This window comes from Pleurodeles waltl, chromosome 7 (genome assembly GCF_031143425.1).
Source record: "Pleurodeles waltl isolate 20211129_DDA chromosome 7, aPleWal1.hap1.20221129, whole genome shotgun sequence".
In the NCBI taxonomy this organism is placed as follows: domain Eukaryota; kingdom Metazoa; phylum Chordata; class Amphibia; order Caudata; family Salamandridae; genus Pleurodeles; species Pleurodeles waltl.
This window is the reverse complement of record NC_090446.1, coordinates 283,501,927-283,523,221: the sequence shown is the minus strand read 5'-3', so window position 1 is coordinate 283,523,221 and position 21,295 is coordinate 283,501,927.

Here is a 21,295-nt window from a genome sequence, read left to right as displayed (position 1 = left end):
TACTCAACTCTGAACTACTCCGAGTTGGATATCACTCTCAGTGAGTGGGGTGAAACTGTGTAACACCCCCGAAGGAGCTTACATAGTAAAACTTCACTGCTAAGATTCATAAAACTTGTAAATACATGTTTTCTCCTATATACCCAACTCTCGGTGGTGTCTCGGTGGGATGAAGTTGGTGTATTATATGGGATAGCTGTGAAGCCTTACCTAGGGATACACTCGCAAAAACTGTCTTGGTCCAGTCAGGCTTGTTTGAACAACCTCAAGCTCAACCATGGCTACCTATGACGTTCAAGCAGCGAGACTTGTACAAAGGAAATGAGTGTAAAACAGTAACAAACAACAGAATAGGAAAGCCACACTACACAAAAGAAGCACAACACCAATTTATAAAAATAGACTATATTTAAATTAATTTTTAAAGTCCGAGATTAGCACAATCCACTGCAGGTTTCTGGAGATATGAATTTTCAAAGATGTAACCAATGTATTTAGTCTTTCTTAATGTTCTTTATTGGCTACGGATATATATCACCTTGGGATTGGATTAATGCTGATGATTAATGCATCGACATTTCAGCCCCCAAGCATCTAACTGTTATATGGGACCATCCTCAGGGTGAAGTGTTGAGTAAAATGTAGACCCTTGATAAACAGTCAAACCTAAAATAATATAATTGAGATACACACGTAGCCCAATGAACCAAGCCAAAAAGGAAAAGAAAAAGAAGTATGTCTCCAAGGAAACCAAGTTGGGGTCACAACAGCACCAAGTGCAAAAAAAAGCCAAGCTCAGTAAAACACCATTGGAAAAGCACCATGATGTAAAGGACAACATATTGCGGACAGACACCAAAACAATCCACAAAATACTCACATTTGGCAATGGTGAATTTCAACCCTATATTGGTATACATTCTTAAAGTGAATCTCTGAACAATCTAAAAACTGAACACTAAAATAACTCCCCTTTCAGACAAAATACTTGTGAAACAAGTGTTATCAAGTCAATTTGGACAGGACTCAAGACTGCACTAGTGCGACAAGCACTGACTAACCTGTGAGTGAATCCAAAGATCCTTCATGTGAATAATAGGGCATGCAGGGAGGTGCAGGCTTCACTCAACTACCATTGGAATTCCACATGCAACCCTCATTAAGTAGGTACATGCCAGTCATATGCCATATTGATCACAAGAATCGCTTTATACACAGTGCCATGATGAAACAGGGTAATGTACTCATAAACGGCTTCTACCTCATGATAATAGAAAAGAAAGACATGAGAGTGGCACATGAATTAAGCACTTGAAGAGCGGCTACATACCAGACTTCAATATAAACCCCCCTGGGGGAGCTTGTAGCTCTTAATCCATATATATTAAAAAACACATACATGGCGGCCATCGTATACCAGGGTTACAGACAGCTTTGCTGTATATCCCACATGTAAGTGGATGAATTGTAGAGAACAGAAACCAGTTTTTACCTTAAGGCAAATAGCTCATTTTACAAGACAACAGGGCCAAAATCCTGGTGTCTAGATAGTGTGTACCACCACAGAACTGAAAAACAATGACAATATGAACAACTGTCAGCAAGGGAGGGTAAAGACACAATAAAAGAGATCAGGAAGGTAAAGTGACTAAAATTTGTATTCAGTCTGTTGGTTTAAGTTGTTTGGTAAGAGAATCAAAGTCCCAGATTCAGCTTTTTTCTTTTATCGTAAGTAAATGATCCACATCCTTGTTCCTAGTGGTCCTTGTCACACCATCAAAAACAATCCAATTGATATCTTTATCATTATGGTGTGATGTCTGATAGTGGTCAATCAGAGGTGCATTCTGTACATTACATTGGATCCTCAATTGGTGTTGCAGGACCCGGCGTCTTACTTCTTGGGTTGTTTTGCCAATAAATTTACAAATCACAAGGACATACAATACAATATATGACATTTTTTGATGCAAAGTTGGAATGATGTTTAAATGTGCAATCCTGGTTGGAGGGAGCAAGGAGGCAGAGTGACACAAAGCGCTTGCAGCATGGGAAGAATCGCCGCATCATCTGAGCGCGTCAGAAAATCTGACGCATACCTTCCTTTTTCCACGCATTTCCTCTTCTGCGGTCTTCGTGCATGTAATTTTGACACATACAAGGTACTTTGTGCACAGAAGAGACTTTTTTGATTCTCATTATTGCAAAAGTGGCATTTCAACTTCAAATATTGATTGATTTTACCCTAATTTACTCATATACTTATTTTATATTTTTCTAAACCTGTATGGTGTAGTTTTGTAGTGTTTTCACTGTGTCATTGCCTGATTTATTGCACAAATACTTTACACATTGCCTTCTAAGTTAAGCCTGCCTGCTCAGTGCCAAGCTACCAGAGGGTGGGCACAGGATAATTTGGATTGTGTGTGACTTACCCTGACTAGGATTGTGGTCCGTACTTGGACAAGAATGTATACCTCTGCCAACTAGAGAACCCATTTCTAACAGGCCCCTTCTAGCCCATTATCCTGCTGGTCACTGACCTCCGCCATTAGAGTGGGAGCCCCAGAGCTCATCTTGGCCAGCCTGTCTACTGGAGAGTGCATCGAGGCCAGAGAAGGGCAGAGAAAGTGGGAGAGGGGACAAAGGGTCTTGTTATATTCATCCGTCGGCTGCTGTTGCCTGCTGTTCAACACCCTTTTGGTGAATTGAGGCAGCCGGTTGCAAGTCAGCTGCTACGGAAGCGGCCCAGCTTAACTCCTGAGGCTGGCCTCACTATGTGATCACTTAATGGTGCACCATTGCTAGTTTTTTATCTCGACTCTGAAGTGAATATTGAACACTAAACAATGAACATTTATTGTGAATGTGTTTTTGGCATTTGAGCACAGCCACTGAACGTGAACATTGAACACTGATTTTTGCGAATACTGCAAGTACTGGCTAAACATAAACTTGAGTGGGATATTGAATACTGTGTTCTGAATACTGAATACTGATCACTGAATATTGAATATTGAACCCTAAATGTTGAACTCTGAACCCTGAACATAGGACAGTGAACACCGGTACACTGACACAAAGTCTCAGTAATTGCTTCAGTATTACCCCTTTTTAATTGCTGAAAGCCTCTTTGTGCCTATTGGATGACTCTGGTTGTGTCTTTGGTTATGTGCCATATGGGGAAAAAAGTATTGTAAAATACCTAAGACCAGACAAGTGTCTAAGGCACTTTGGCCCACATTTATACTTTTTTAGCGTTCCATTTGTGTCATTTGTTGACGCAAAAGCGGTGCATACTTACAAAATACAATTGTATTTTGTAAGTTTACACCACTTTTGCGTCAAAAAGCGGAGCAAATACAAGGCTAAAAAAGTGTAAATATGGGCCTTTGGGACCTCTAGGAAAATCACTGAGAAAAGCACACCTGAATATTGCTGAATTGCTGATTTTAATTTTTTGAATTCTTTGAAAATTCAGAGTACCTTCAAACATCTATCTGGAGCAGCGCAGTGTAGCATTCAAGACTGTAACCCTGCAAGTCTGTAAGGTGAGGGGATCCTTTCGGCGACCCTATTGGCAACCATTTTAGTGAGCTTTTGTGTGTGCACCTAATATTGTCCACCATCATCAAGTTACTCCAATAATCTAAATATCCCAGAAGCGTCTGAGCATGAGATCGGGAAGAGCAAGAGGGAAGGGCCCAATATTTAATAAGAGAAAAAGGGATCCAGGATCAAATTAAATGGCATCAAAAAGAAGGGCAAACAGTGTAGCCCAGACACCTAGGTTACTCAGGGCAACCGGTATAACCAGCATAACAGGTGCTCACCATTACATAATAACAGTTTGGATGTGGAAAATGTAATAGGTGTGGCTCAGGATGCAGCTGATAATTCTCAGAACAAACCTCAAAATAAGGAGGAGGAGAAAAAGATAACACCTCAACAATCTGATTGTTGCAAAATAACAGACTAATTCCGCATTCCAACCAAGCAAGGTGACGAGAGGGCACCAACTGGTCTCTATCATCTGGATGCAGATGTCCCCTTTCCATTAACTCAGGTCCCCCTGATCAAAGGAAGTATGGAGGCCCGAGAAGAATCTCCCCCCCATATTCCTCTCTCTCCAGTGATTGTGACCACAAAAATTCAGCTATTGTATAGTGGGTCCACCATAGCTGGCCCCTTGGAGGTGAATCAAGAGGCTGAATCAACAGGGCGACAGGGGTATTAACTTCAGTACCAGGAGGAGAGGAAGCCATCAAGCCATGGAATACCATGTCAGAAGATTGTGCACAGCAGCACAACCTACATAATCCATAGTTTCTATAATAGTTGGACGTTGACTCGGATGTCAATGCCATAAATCTTGATTTGTTAAAGAGTCGAGGACTAAGCTCGGTACCTTTCCTACTTTTAGAGGGAGCAGTAATGTGCCGGAGCTTGTCCACTCAAGACTGGCCGACAAGGGTAGGGGGCCTGGTGGAGAGGATATGTCCCATCAGAAAAAGGTGACTGGGAAAACCCAGTGGGAATTCAAAGGACTTACCCAAAAAATGGTAGATGACCCCCATATGGACCCACAAGCGGCAAATACCTTGACCAACATGTTGGTTGCATTCTTGAATTTAATGCAAGCGATAGTAACAGCTCTTAGGTAACACTCAAATAAAATGGATATTAAGGGAGGGCACACAGGTCAATTTTCCATCAGTAATGCCATCAGCAACACCATCCATGGGGAAAACAGAGTGTAGTCACCCCACTAAACAAGAAGGTTCGGCTGGAACAATAAACTCCACAGAGGAAATGGATACAAGGACAGCTTTAAAAGGCAAGCAAGAAAGTGCCACCAGTGTACATGAGGCCCTGGCTTTCCCATCAAGTCCAACAAAAATAGAAATGCACGCTCCTTCTCATTTGACAAAGAGGGAGCAGAAGCATGCAAGAAAGGGCAGGAAGAATGCCAGTTTTAGCCATAAAGGTGCTACAAATGCAACTGCGGCACCAACAGAGGAAGGCAATGAGGAAGGCAATGCGCCAAAGTTAGAGCAAAAGTCAAATGGCACCTTTAGGCAACCCGGTGATCAATGTGCCTGTGTCATAATTTGCACCCATGACAGCTCAGACCCGCAAGCACTGAAGCCACTGCCACATGCAAAAGCGACCCCAGAGGCAAGCGGAGGACCAAATAGTGGGCAAACAGGCCCCACACCTTGGAGTCCAATGATAGGAAGGGACTGCCATACAACTCAGAATATCCCCATGCCATTAAGAGGAGTGCAGACAGCTCAGCAAAAGTCGAGCAATGACAATAATCACATTTTGACCAACCTGGAGCAGGGGCGCCAGCTACTTTGGATTCAGAATGTACTTCTCTGCTCAAGCATCTTAAAATTAATAAAGGCACTACCCGGCCTAGATCATGTGATCTCTGAGGACATCCTCACCATAAAAATCATACAAGCAAGAGGGAGACAGCAATCAGATCCAACCTTAGCTTCATTCTCAGCCTCAGATCTCCCTACCCAGATCCTGGAACAGAAAAAGCTTCTGAAGGCATGGGGCATTGAGGTAACAACTTATCAAGGAGACAGATATCCGTACTTGCTATTAGAAGACCACAGCCCCGATAAGAAAACAGATGTACTAAGGTCTATTCTGCAAGGGACAAATGGGCGACTAAACCCTGGAAATAAAGGATTAATAGGTCAGTCTAATTTGTGAGTCAAAATTTTGAGAGAAGAGGAGCGCAGAAAGATTTTAATAAGATGTGACTCTCAGGATAATTGGAGTTGTGTGCTATCACCTGGACTAACCCATAAGAATTGAATAACAACACAACAGCCCACACTCACACCCAGAGGACTGAGTGTTTGCTTGTGGACCATAGGGGCCTACAGGCAAAAATTGGTACCCTAGCAGTTATTCAGTTTCTAGGAACATTTTATATAATAATGATCCAAGAGTCTTGGCTGCAAGCGAGTACACCCCTCATTGGATAAGAAGAATTTAACAAGCCAGCAGAGAGAACCAGCATATTTGGAAGGGCAAAAGGTGGGCTTGTGATTTATATTAATACTACGCTCTCTGTTAAGAACGCAGAACCTCACATGGGTGAACAACCCTATCTGTCTGACCACCTGTATGGCTGGACGAAGAACATCCATGAACCCCGCATTCTTATAAATGTATACATCAATCCGAAAAGATAGGCCATAGAAGCAGATAATCTTGCAGCACACTTGCTTCTTTAAAAAAATTCAAACTGCCCAGCATATTGGTTAGTCTTAGGTGATTTCAATCTTCACCTATTCCAATGCCTGAGTGAGGGGCATATAGAAATAGCTCGATCTGTGCCAAGTCAAAGCATGCCACCTTATGTTAGGAAAGATAAGATCGGAGAGAAGTTAATAAAGACATGTGAGCTATCTGGCCTGTTTACCCTGAATAGTCGGAATCCAGCTGACATTCCACCAGCATGGACAAGAGCCTTGGGCAAAATGGTATCATATCTAGATTATATGCTTTTAAACATTCCATTGTATAAATAAGTAAGTGATTTCAGAGTGTTAGATTGTGAGGAGAGTGACAACCATCCACAGATAATTAAGGTTCAGTCAACTGTGTGCAAGCAGGAACCAGCAGCAGTCGTCAAGGGGGAGAATGGCACTGAAAACCTCTTAACCTTAAAAATCTCTGCTTTGTTTGCAGGGAATAAGAGGCAGCCAGGATGGGCAACTCTGTATATACTTCCTAGGATTTTAAAACCAGCCACCCATGCAACTGCTTGGAGAGTTCCTCCTTTTCTTCTGTCCAACTTTGGAGCTTGATTGGTTTAATTTACTGCTTTCCTGAACGTTGGCCCAGACATATTAAGATCCGAGCAATTTTATACTTTTTTTGAAGTATTTCTTATATTCGCTATTACTCCTTTCAAGATTGATTTCCAGCCATTCTAGATTTGCCAGCGTTCCTTCTGCAGATGGACGCAGTTTGTGACAACATTTTAGAAATGCTGCAGGTCTGGCAAGCGACTGCCTTAATAGTGAGAATTCCAGCCAGACTTGGGCAGATGATGTCGACCTAAGTAACCGAAAGGCTTACTTATATGATCTTATCATTAGTTTATCCAGAAGAGTTCTCTCTGCCCCCTCATTATTTCTGTGCCATACAAAAGAGTGGGTACTAGTTTCACCCTTATGACTAATGCCAACGGTTTGAGAGTATGCCCGCAAATAGTTCTTGCTAGTGTTCCAAAGGAATGATTGAGGGCCTGAGCTTTTTCTTTTATCACTTTCTTACATGTTTCTTGAGTCTATCTTGACCCCTAGATAGATATACGTGGCAGTTTCCTCGATTAGCTTCCCATTTAGGTACCATTTACGTTGGTTGGGAATTCAGCAATTAAAGGCAATCACTTTTGTTTTACTTTGGATTATTTACAAGCAATTGGTCTTTGTATACAACCCTAGACAATTCAACTCTCTTTGTAAACCTATTTTAGAGTTGCTAAGCAACAGCAGGTCATCTGCATACAGCATGTTGGAAAGTTGGTGGATGCCAAGGCTAGGTGCATGTGCTGACTGACCGTCTAAATCAGAGGAGAGGTCTACAGTATATAGATTAAAAAGAAGTGGTGCTAAGACACAGCCTTGTTATAGGCCAGATGTTTTGACTTACCTAGAGAGGTAGGTACACTCTCCAATCTTGATCTTAACTCATGTGGCAGCATAGATTAGTCTAATAGCACTCAAATTATTTGAAGGTAACCTCCAGTGCTTTAGTTTTACCCAGGGTTTGCCCGAAGGGACACAGTCAAAGGCTGCTCTAAAATCGACAAAGCACAGATAAAGTGGAGTACCCTTGGCCTTTGGTCTATTAGCGATCAGACCCAGTGCCAGAAGATTAGTTAGTGTGTCTTGGTTCTTAATAAAGCAGGTTTGATTAATGGGTAGTCTGCTATTAATTATATTTATACAATGGAATGTTTAAAAGCATATAATCTAGATATGATACCATTTTGCCCAAGGCTCTTGTCCATGCTGGTGGAATGTCAGCTGGATTCCGACTATTCAGGGTAAACAGGCCAGATAGCTCACATGTCTTTATTAACTTCTCTCCGAACTTATCTTTCCTAACATAAGGTGGCATGCTTTGACTTGGCACAGATCGAGCTATTTCTACATGCCCCTCACTCACGCATTGGAATAGGTGAAGATTGAAATCACCTAAGACTAGCCAATATGCTGGGCAGTTTGAATTTTTTTAAAGAAGCAAGTGTGCTGCAAGATTATCTGCTTCTATAGAAGTTCTATGGAACACTAGCAAGAACTATTTGCGGGCATACTCTCAAACCGTTGGCATTAGTCATAAGGGTGAAACTAGTACCCACTCTTTTGTATGGCACAGAAATAATGAGGGGGCAGAGAGAACTCTTCTGGATAAACTAATGATAAGATCATATAAGTAAGCCTTTCGGTTACTTAGGTCGACATCATCTGCCCAAGTCTGGCTAGGAATTCTCACTATTAAGGCAGTCGCTTGCCAGACCTGCGGCATTTCTAAAATGTTGTCACAAACTGCGTCCATCTGCAGAAGGAACGCTGACAAATCTAGAATTGGTGGAAATCAATCTTGAATGGAGTAATAGCGAATATAAGAAACACTTCAAAAAAAGTATAAAATTGCTGGGATCTTAATATGTCTGGGACAACGTTCAGGAAAGCAGTAAATTAAACCAATCAAGCTCCAAAGTTGGACAGAAGAAAAGGAGGAACTCTCCAAGCAGTTGCATGGGTGGCTGGTTTTAAAATCCTATGAAGTATATACAGAGTTGCCCATCCTGGCTGCCTCTTATTCCCTGCAAACAAAGCAGAGATTTTTAAGGTTAAGACTTGGTGATATCCCAATGCTAGATTTTCAGCCAAATTGGAAAGAGGACGTCCAAAGAGTAAATCAGAAATGCCTCCTATGCCATCAGGTTGCTGAAAACTTGCTGCATGTGTTGTGTAGTCATTTTAGTTATAGCTTCAGGCACGTTATTTTAACATACTAGGCCTGCCGCTGTGCACTTTAACCTAGATATCTTATTGGGCTTTGCTTTATTTTTGTTACAGTAGCCACTTTCACGGTCTTGTTTTATTTTCTCTCTATCTGACTGTTTTTGCCTAGGCCAGCACTCTGTGCTCAAACAAGACTTTCTTTCTCACTCTGTGCTTCTTCCAAGGCTGCAGAAAGATAGGTTGCCAGTGAACGTGGTATAAGTTTAGGCCCGTATTTATACTTTTTGACGCTAAACTGCGCTAACGCAGTTTAGCGTCAAAAATTTTTGCGCCGGCTAACGCCATTCTGAAGCACCATGCGGGCGCCGTATTTATTGAATGGCGTTAGCCGGCGCTAGCAGACCGGCGCTGCCTGGTGTGCGTGGAAAAAAAACACGTACACCAGGCAGCGCCGGCGTAGGGAAAAATGGCGTTAGGGCGTCTTAAAAATGGTGCAAGTCAGGTTGACGCAAAAATAACGTCTTAACCCGATTTGCGCCATTTTTAACGACGCCCAGATGCCATTTATATGACTCCTGTCTTAGTAAAGACAGGAGTCATGCCCCCTTGCCCAATGGCCATGCCCAGGGGACTTATGTCCCCTGGGCATGGTCATTGGGCATTGAGGCATGTAGGGGGGCACAAATCAGGCCCCCCTATGCCTAACAAAAAATATTAAAACATTTTTTTTTATACTTACCTGAACTTACCTGAATGTCCCTGGGGTGGGTCCCTCCATCCTTGGGTGTCCTCCTGGGGTGGGCAAGGGTGGCAGGGGGGGGCCCTGGGGGCATGGGAGGGCAGCTGTGGGCTCACTTTGAGCCCACAGGTCCCTTAACGCCTGCCCTGACCCAGGCGTTAAAAAGAGGCGCAAATGCGGGGTATTTTGCCCCGCCCACTCCCGGGCGTGATTTTTGCCCGGGAGTATAAATACGACGCATTTGTGTCGCAGTCATTTTTTGGGACGGGAACGCCTACCTTGCATCTCATTAACGCAAGGAAGGCGTTCACGCAAAAAAATGACGCTCTTTACTCGTACTTTGGCGCTAGACGCGTCTAACGCCAAAGTATAAATATGGCGTTAGTTTTGCGCCGAATTTGCATCGAAAAAACAACGCAAATTTGGCGCAAACGGAGTATAAATATGCCCCTTAGTCTCTGACATTCAAAGAAAATACACATCCTTACGTAGGGACATTTCCTCAGAACATCAGTTAGAGGGAGATTCCAGACAGAGAACCACAACTGTATGCTGATTGCCGAATGCTTCGGTACAGCTGTTTTGCAGACTTCAGGTCTTTGCTCAGGTATGGGGGATGATGTCTTCCCAGGGGAACCTGAAGGACAGAATTAGAGCTTAACACACTGTGCTCTATCATAGCTTAGGTAGGAATTAGTCTGTTGACTCTCATGATAATATGGTAGCATTATTTTTATGTTTGGGTCTCCTTGTCTTAAAATTAATCTTGTCATGCTGTATCATCCTGGTTATTGCAGTCCACGCTTTGCTATCTAAGATGCAGACGCTTTATTAAAGCATGATTGAAATATATACTGCCTCTGTTTGTCATTGTGTATGTGAGACTAATGCAACTGAGAGAAACAGATAAGACCTGAGTGATCACAGCTTCCCTGAAAAACCAGTTATGTCATGCGCTTGGCTGTCCAATCATCCCTGTCCTTGAGCAGAGATGAAGCACTGCTAGTTAGGTGGAGCAGAACCCGGATTGGAGTGACAGGTGTCACCTGTAGTGGGTCAGACTCAGTCTCCCAAACCACAGGCGATTCTGTCACTCGAAATCCAGTAGTCTCATTAGAATAATGATAGCCTACGCGACGCATGTAATCTATATATGCTCAGTTCTGGCCAATCAGAGAACAAAAATGTTGAAAAAGGAATTTAATGTACTGGTGATCAGATCCTGGAGACCGGCCCTCATTGAGTCATTCGACCCTAGGTGCGAAATGCTGAATAACAGGCTGGTTCAGTTTCAGGAACGTTTTAAGTCACTTGTCACTTTATTCAGCTCTTAGCCTAGATTGCTGCCAAAATCTAGTTTGTAAGATGATGTTTTATACTTGGTGCCCCGTGAAACATTCACAGCTTTTTTTGCACAATGCATATAACGTTTTATATTGCAAATTAGTTTGGTCGGCACCTGGACATCATGCTTAGTTATTGCTTTTTCCAATATTTGTTTTTTATGAATTTAATTAATTTGCATTTTTGCATATTATATTTGTCAGTGAATGTACCAGTCTTGAATAATGACATTTGGCCAGTGCCCAGACATTTTGATAAGGGTTAAATCACTTCATTATTAACTGTCTTGATACTTGTCCCTCAAGAAGATGGAATGACATGTAAAATATTTGTCTAATTTTGCACATCATACCTGTCAGTGAAAGTCCTAATACTTACAAAATGCAGTGAATTGAGCATGACATGCTGCATGTTTGAGCATGTGGGATTATGATCTACTGGCATGTTAGAATCACCCTTGTGCAACTTTGCACATGGTCCTAGCCAGTGAACATTTTAACACTGCCAATTTGCCAATTTGCATACAATCGTTGGCAGATTGCGAATGATTTGTGGTAGGACTACTCTGTATATGTAATTTGTCCAAACTTATGATCAGTCTGTTTGAACACTGGTGAAATTTTGCTTGTCGCCTCGTAAGGTTTTTTAGCGTGTCTTACCTTATTTGGTTTCTTATCTTAATTTATTAGGGGCCCCGTTAGAAGTTCAATGGACCTTTTGGCTACATTCAGAGTAACTTATACCATAAGACTCAAATTCAATTACCAATTGATAACAATATCAATCAATAGGATCAGTAATCTTGGGAGTCAGTAACTTTCACAAAGCATGACCCCTTTGGCCTTGAATAACCACACCTTTATGTAAACGCTAGAATGTTTATTTCCCTATGTTAACAGTGCTAATATCACTCAACTTAGTCTCAAAATCAAATATAAACATACAGAAACAATAATGGTTGCCCAAATCTTCTAAGAAATCTCAATTTAATCAATGCATGGATCACTACACTTCCTAGAGTTACAGTACAAATTAATAGCAAGAACAACTGCGCAACAGAAATAGCATACATTTAGATTCGGCAAAGCAAAGACATCTACTTTTGTTAATATTTCTCAAGCAACTTCAGTGAGTCTCCTAATTAACCTTCTGATTAGAATAGCATGTTTGACCTTCATGCAAAACAATTTAGTCAACACAACTTTTGAAAACATCTAGCTATGGCTCTATCAAAATTAGCGGTTGGCACGTAAAGACAAAAGCAAATGTAATTGAGATCAATTACATAGTCTTATACCTTGCCTCAGAATGGTTCAGCAAGCTGTGATAGTCTTCGTCAATTGGACATCTTTTCGGTCAGCATGACATCAGGACTCAGCAAAAAAGTTCAAGATACAAATGTCTCAGGAACGGACAGGATCAGAATAATACTTCTTGGCAACAGAGTTTGGAAATAGAATTAGCGTTCTCTTCTCCGACCAGTTAAGGAAAATATGTGTCTCCTCTCGGTACAGACTGGCTAAGTTAGAGTCCCCAGGACATCTTCCCACGTTGATATTGGTCAAAGAATTGTACATTTACATTTAGTCCAATAAAAGTAGAACCTCAATTCCAAGATATAAGTAAAATGTCTTTCACATGTTAATGATTGGCTCCTCTTCTCCTGTTCCCATTGATGGGCTCTTCAGGTAACAATTTTGTATTGCCTTATACTCCAGTCAGTACATCCATTGTTAGTTCCTGGGAACATCGCCTTTACACACACAAAATTCTGCAAAGTATCAATAGCTAGTACAGCATAGTATAGCAAGCAGTTCTCATGGGAATGAAATTTAACTATTAACATTTGGTCAATGCGGTGGAAAAATACAAATCTAAATCTCTATGCAGCCATTTTGTGTGACTCATTTAAGCAATGCAACTTGACCTGAGGCTGTGCAACTAGGCCCAAAACCTCACTATTTTAAGGCCTAAGATTAATAAAGCAACTATATAATATATGACCAATAACACACTAATACATTAATCTAAACATGAGCACGACATTTCACATTAATAAGCAGTTAATGAGGCACATTTTCCAGGTTGTGTATTATTTCTCTATATTAATTCATTTTCCTATGCAGATTTAACATTCAGAATACATGAATATTTATTAGTAAAATTCAGCGTTAACAACCCCTCCTCTGATGACTAAATATGTCATCACACTTCCCCAACAAACTTTCGCTCAGTTAAAATTTGTCAACCCTATCTCTTTTAAATTTTATTTCACTAAATGCATAATTATTTCTAAATGTTCTTTTCTCTAAGCCCTTTTCTATTTTCTCCTTTAACGCATTTCTCCTATTGTCTGTCTGATCTAAAAATCTCTTTTCTATTGGTGTAAGCAAGCATGTCGAATTGTTTCTATGTGTGTATGTGGTACCAAAGTTAAGGTAGGCTCAAATAATCCTCTCACTAATTCTATACTGTTCTCCTTAGCTACTCTACTTGGGTATTTATTTATAGGGACAAACGAAAAACACAACATCATAGTTGGTATAGAAATACTGAATGTACTCCTGGTTATGGAATCTTGTTAGTAACAGACGACAACTTATTCCGTAAGTGAGGGGCAAAATATGATAAGTAACTCCATCCTCAACTGATGAAGGAATCGCCGTGCAAACATAACAATCTCTTGCATCCATCGTCTCAACAGAAGAAAGTCTTCTTGTGCATTATCTCAATGCAGATATTTCTCATCTAACCTAAACTTCTCTACTGCTGTGAGTGAAGTAGTTGTTTCTGAAGCTGAAGTATGGTTGTCTTTACTCTTGTCAAGAACAGTCATACCATCAATCAATACCAGGCACAATATCATGCATACTATCGCCAAACCAGCACCTATTCTTCCTACCCTGCTGGCTAAGGTTACTCAAGATCTGTAGAAAATCAGAAAGTAGAAGAGGAAAAAATTATGACTATGCAGCAAAAATCCAAAACAAACTCTTCACTCTTCAGCAGTTATTTACAGCTTTCAGTCTTATTTCCAGGATCCTTTTGTCAAAATCGATAGGGTTGTCTAGAATCGGTTAGCAGCTTGTCAAGACAGGTTATCTTGTCTGTTAGAAATGGGGTCTCTAGTTGGCAGAGGTATTCACCCTTGTCCAATTAGGGACCACAATCCTAGTCAGGGTAAGTCACACACAATCCTAATTATACTCTGCCCACCCTCTGGTAATTTGGCACTGAGCAGTCAGGCTTAACTTCGAAGGCAATGTGTAAAGTATTTGTGCAATAATTCATACAATAACACAGTGAAAACACCACAAAAATAGAACACAGAGTTAAGTAAAATATAAGATATTTATCTGAATGAATTAAGGTCAAAACGATCAAGATTTGCTAAGTACACATTGAAATATCACTTTTGCAATGATAAGAAGTGACTTAAGTATTTAACAAGAAACAATTGTCTCTTGAATGCTCCAAGTACCTGGTATGTGTCAAAATTACACGCACCGACACCGTAGAGGAGGAGATGCCGGGAAAACGAAGGGTGTGGGTCAGATTTCCGGGCCAACACAGATAATGCGTTGATTCTTTTTCATGTGGCAAGGACTTTGCATCGAATCCTGGTGCACAGGCTTGAATCTTCATTGCGATGCGGGGTCTTTTGATGACCAGGGATGATGCATGGAAATCCTGGGCTGGATGAAGTCACAGGTGCTGCGTCGATCCGGTGGGTGATGCGGCAGAGTTTCTGTCGCACGGAAGGTGCTGCGTTGATTCCTCACACAGGAAGTCCGGCTTGGTGATGCATCAATCCGGTGGGCTGTGCATCAAAATTCCGGTCACAACGCTGGCGCTTCGTAGATCTCCACTTGGAGAGCCAGGCTGCTTCGTTCCGGAGCGGCAATGCAGTGATTCTTTCACCGCTAGGAAGGCTGTGCGTCGATTCCGGCAGGCTGTGCGTCAGTTTTCACCACACAAGGAGTTCCTTGGAAGAGAATAAGTCTTTTTGGCCCTGAGACTTCAGGAAACAGGATGCAAGCTCAATCCAAGCCCTTGGAAAGCACTTTTCAGCAGAGCCAGAGGCCAGCAATGCACAAGGTAGCGGTACTTCGCAGCAAAGCAGTCCAGGTGAGTCCTTTGGGCAGCCAGGCAACTCCTCTTGCCAGGATGCAGGGTCTGGTTCAGAGTATCTGTCCCAGGAAGTGTCTGAGTTGGTAGGGCCAGGGACCCAGTTTAAATACCCAAAAGTGTTTTTAAAGTGGGGAAGACTTCAAAGAGTGCTTTTGAAGTGCACAAGATCCCCTTTTAGTACAGGTCTGTCTGCCAGGGTCCCATTAGGGGGTGTAGTAGTCCTTTGTGTGAGGGCAGGCCACTAGCCTTTGAAATGTAAGTGTCAAGCCCCTCCACATTTCCAGCCCAGGAAGACCCATTCGGTATGCAGATGTGTACAAGTGTGACTGTGCCTCCTGTGTTTGTGGTTGTCTGGGTGAAATGCACAAGGGGGCTGTCAACCAGCCCAACCCAGACTTGGATTGGAGACAGGCTGTAATTCACAGAAGGATTTTAAGTGCATAGAAATGCTCACTTTATAAAAGTGGCATTTCTAAAAAAGTAAAATAAAATCCAACCTCACCAGTCAGCAGGATTTTGTATTACCATTCTGGCCATACTAAATGTGACCTATCTACACCTTTCTGATCAGAACCTACCACTCAAACAGTAGATGAGGATAGCCCTAATGTTAGCCTATCAAAGGAGCAGGCCTTGAGCAGTAGAAGATGAATTTAAGAGTTTTCCATTACCAGGACATATAAAACACACGTATATGACCTGCCTTTTGCCTACACAGCACCCTGCCCTATCAGTTACCTAGGGCCTACCTTAGGGGTGACTTATGTGTAGAAAAAGGGGGTTTAAGGCTTGGCAATTACTTTTAAATGCTAAGTCGAAGTGGTAGTGAAACTGCACACACAGGCCTTACAATGGCAGGCCTGAGACATGGTTAAGGGGCTACTTACGTGGGTGGCACAACCAGTGCTGCAGGCCCACTAGTAGCATTCATTCTAAAGGCCCTGGGCACATGTACTGCACTTTACTACAAGTAGATCAAATACGCCAATTGGGTATGAACCAATGTTACCATGTGAAGGGCCTTTCCACCGAGGCTCCAAACACGTCTTCCTCAGGTGCTTTCTGATCAGAACCCAGTCACTTGCTCTCAGGTTGTGTCCTGGATCTTGAGATGATTGCAGTGTGGTGGCTTCCACCTGATGAGTGAAAGAGAAAACCACATGACCCAAACCTTTCCGGTAGTGCAACACCATATCATCTGTTATGTTCACAAGCGCATTTGCAGGAACCGCTGGCAACCTCATTGCACTGCCCATGAGGATCTCATGCGGTGACAGTCCTGTCTTCCTGTCGGGTGTGTTCCTCATTGTCATTAGAACTAACGGTAGTGCGTCTGACCATTTCAGATTTGTGGACACACACATTTTGCCATTCTTGATTTCAATGTACCATTCATCTGTTCCACAAGTCCTGATGCTTCAGGGTGGTAGCTACAATGCAACTTCTGCTCAATTTGTAAGGCTGAACATAGCAATTTAATTACTTCATTGTTGAAGTGACTGCCTCTTTCTGATTCTAAAGAGATAGGAAACCTGAAATGTGGTATCAGTTCTTTAAGCAGTAATTCCACTACTGTGAGGCTGTCATTTCTTTGTGTAGGGTAAGCTTCAATCCAATGACTAAAGATACAGAAAATCACCAACACATATCTCAATCCTCCACACTCAGGCATTTCAATAAAATCCATCTGCATTCTGCTGAATGGACCTCCTGCTCTTCCAATGTGGCTCAAATTGACCAATGTCCCTTTTCCTGTGTTCATTTGCTGACAAATGACGCAAAAAAGGCAAACTGCTTCAGCAACCTGTCTGAACTTTGGATTGAGCCAATTCTGTGTGAACACACAAATCATAGCATGCCTCCCAACATGTGCTTGAACATGATAATATCTATCCATTTGTGACAACAAACTGTTCGGCAATACCAACGGACCCTCTTCTAAAACCCATAGTTCATCCTTACCCTGTACACATTTAATTTGACCCATGACTTTTTCTCCTCCCTCTCAACGTTCCTTCTCAACGTTCTTCTGCAATGTTTTCAATTCTTCCAAGGTATCAATAACATGTAATGAATAACTCGAACCTCATCTTCCTCAGGTAAAAATTCCCATTTATCTTTGAACAATATTCAGTTTAATGTGCAAAACCATGTGACTTGATCCGCATATCCATTTCCCATTGACAAAAAGTCTGGTGATTTCAGGTGTGCACTGCATTTCCCCACAGCAATCTTCTCTTAGCCTGCAACAATTCATGAATTTGCTCAACATTTCTGACTGGTGAACCAGAAGAGGCCAGGAAACCTCTATGTGACCACAACTGGCGAAAATCATGCACTATTCCAAATCCATACTGGCTGTCCATATAGATGGTAACTTTGCGCTGTGCAGAAATATGACATGCTCTAGTAAGGGCTACCAGTTCCGCCACTTGTGCAGAGTATGCTCCTCAAAGTCAGGACACTTCAAGTATACCAGAAATTGTGCATACAGCATATCCTGCTCTCAGTATTCCCATATTATATCTTAGACAGGAACCATCAATGAAGATAATTTGGTCATTTTCTTCCATTTGGGTATCTCTGATGTCAGGTCTCGGTTTTGTACACAGGTCATTTACTTCAAGACAATCATGTTCAACATCTTTCAGTTTATCAATTTCAACATTTTAATTTGGGAGTAAGGTTGCCAGGTTAAGCAATGTACACTTTTTCAATGACAGATTGTGGGACCCCAGGAGGCTCATTTCATGAAGAGTCAGCCTGGCACCTGTAAGATATTGTGTCTTGGTTCGTGTAAGTAAATCTTCAATGGAGTGAGGGACCATAATAGTCAGGGAGTATTACATCACAATGCCCTCACACTGAGTGAGGCTCTGTCCACTCGCAGCGACTGAACGCAGACTACCTGGTAAAGTTGCTGCAACTGGGTCCAAAGTAGCTGAAAAATATGCTACTGGGCGGTTTACACCACCATGGACTTGAGTCAAGACAGACAAAGAACATGCATCACGCTCAAGACTGAACAACGTGAAGGGTTTTGTGTAGTCCGGCATTCCCAAAGCCGGGGTTTTGCAGAAACTTGCTCTCAACTCAGACAATGCTTTCATACAGGCCTGATCTAACACTAAGGGGTCAGTAACTTCTTTGTGAGTCAACTTCTGCAATGGCTTTGAAATAACTAAAAAGTTGGTAATCCACGGATGACAGTAGTTTACAATTCCCAAAAGCATCCAGACATCTATCTGTGTGGCTGGGGGAAACAACTGCAATATGACTGTAACCCTTTATCTGGATATTTTCCTCTTTCCCTTCTCAATCTGGTGACCCAAATATTTCATTTCTTTCTGACTATTATAATTTAGCTAAGGACACTTTACGACCATTCTTTCCTAAATGGTTCAGTAAGGCAATCATATTGTATTTGCATTCTTCTTTTGTTTTAATCGCAATCAACAAATCATCAATGTACTGTACCAATGTTGACTGGAAAGGCATTTCCAATTACTCCATATTCCTTTTCAAGGTCTGGTTGAACGCGGAAGGTGATTCTGAAAACCCTTGAGGAATTCTACACCAACAGTAGACTAGATCTAAAAATTTGAAACAGATGAGAAATTGGCTATCCTCATGGAGAGGTACAGAAAAGAATGGTGCCATTCAGCATCGCATGGGATCATAAACAAAATCACTGCTTGATTTGGTACTACTGGACAACACTTAACCACAATGTTGTTTATTTTTCTCAAGTCCTGAACAATCCAAAATTTCCCACAGGGCTTTCTCATTCCCCCTTTTAGTGAATTACATGGGCTACTTAACACTTCTTTCAAACCCCCTTGATTCACAAATTCTACAATTATGGGAGCAACCTTTTCAGTGGTGTCCTGTGTCATGTGGTACTGGGGAATCTGGGGAAAAATCACGTTTGGCTTTATTGGGACCTTAACTTGCTCAACTCCTTTTATCGGGCCAATGTCTTTTCCCGTCAAATTCCACACTTTCACTTTAACTGTTCCTTGTAAATCAGAAGGAAGATCCTTTACTGTGAAAACTGGAAAGAAGCTGATCAAAGGGTACTCCTCATTTATTGTCTGTCTCTGGAGCTGGGTCATCCTCATCATCACTGTTTGTCTGAATTTCAATGCCATAATTTGAGCAAGTAATCAAACACCTTGTTTTACACAACAAGTCCCTGCCCAGCCAGTAAGAATACCGGACTTGAGTCACAAACAACAAACTTGTGTAATCCTTTAAAGTTGACAATTTGAACCTGAACTGGTTCGGTGATTGGGTTAGTCAAATACTGATTTGCGACTCCTACAATCTGGACTGTCTTTCCTGAAAGGAGCAAGTTTGGAACTTTTTCAGTTCTTACTGTAGAGTGGGTAGCTCCAATGTCAACCAAAAATGAAACTTTGTGACCCATTACCTTTCCCTTTACATATGGACCTTTCTGTTCCACTTCTAGGGAAGCTGCAAGCACACATTCTTCTTCGTCCGAACTCTTGCTAACCCAATCATCGTTTGTTCCATTCTCACTGTGTAATGAGATTTGTTGTACTGTGTTATTACTCTGGTTAAACCTTTGACCGATGACCTGTTGAGGAAGCATCACCTGTTGCTGCTCCATTGGGGCCTGAGGTATTTGAATTTGCTGTCTAGGTACCATGTGAACCTGCTGTTGCAATGGCTGTGACTGGGCATTTGCACCTATTGCATGGGTTGAAAACTTTGCATCTGATTCACGTTACTTTAAAAATTTGGATTATGACCTCTCATTCTTGGACCTCTCATGTTTTGGAAAGAATTGATGTCACTTGTTTGATGAACGACCCCTTGCTGTACCAACATCGTACACTCCCGCTTCCAATGTCTGATCCCTCCACAAGCGTGGCATGGCGACTATCTCTTCATTCCCAGCACATCATTCTGAACCACTACAGTACTCAAATCGGGACTTCGGTTTCCATTTCCCATTCCTCCACGACCTCTACCTCTCACCTGATTCTGAAATACCACGTTTCCCCGCTGCTGTGGAAAATTTCCCTACATCCCCATGTATGCCACTTTAATCTGCATCATCATTGCCTTCCTCCTTTAACTTTCTCTGCTTCAACTCAATCTTGTCACTACAGTACTTTGCATACTGCAATACCTCATCAATTGGCTTCGCTTGCCAATCAAATGACTCTTAATCATCTGGCCAATTTCAGGTCTCAATCCTTCAACACATCTGAGGCAACATGAATGATGTATTTCAGCTCAATTGTTTCTGTACCACTGTAATGTTTAAATGCTTGCAATAATCTCTCATAGTACGCATGTAAAGACTCCTTAGCTTCCTGTGATGTCGTGTCTACGTGCTGCCAATAAATATTTGTTGGCAAAATTCTGTTTTCCAAAAACTCCATCACTTTATAGTAATATTTCATCACCTCGGGGAGGGTGCACCTGTAATTGTCTCTATCTCTGGTTCTGTTGTCGGCCACTCTATGCTCCTCTTGCATTCAATCCATAAATCTGCTGGAACTACTATCTCTAACAGGGTGTTCAAATCCTACCACAGACATTTAGTGAGTTTCACAAACCTGTCTGTGTGCTGGTACCATTCTACTGGTTTCTCTCTCAATCTGGGATAATCGTTGGTCAATGACAGAATGTCACTCCTGCTCCAAGGGACATGAACGAAATTCCCTCCTGGGATTTCTTTCATTGGTAGAATTTTTACTGGGTCCTCAATCTGCTGCACATTTGCAGTAAGATTCGCAGAATCCCTTTTCTTCTTATCTCTTTTCTTCACCCATCTGCCTTCCCATTTGTCTAATGCTCTCCATGTTTGGACGCATTGAAGTAACTCCCTAGGGTGTGTGTCCATTCCTGCGGATCTCATGTGTTCAAAATCTCTTGAGTCAAAATCTAATCTGTAACTCCTCTTCAAGTGTTTTGTTTTCTCAATTTCTATGCCTGATTTCTCTGGTAAGTCTGCTTGCCTTTGATGTACCTCACTCGGTTCCTTTGTAATTTTTGGGCCAAGTATTGTAATTCTGCTTCTGTGTAGGATTCCAATCGG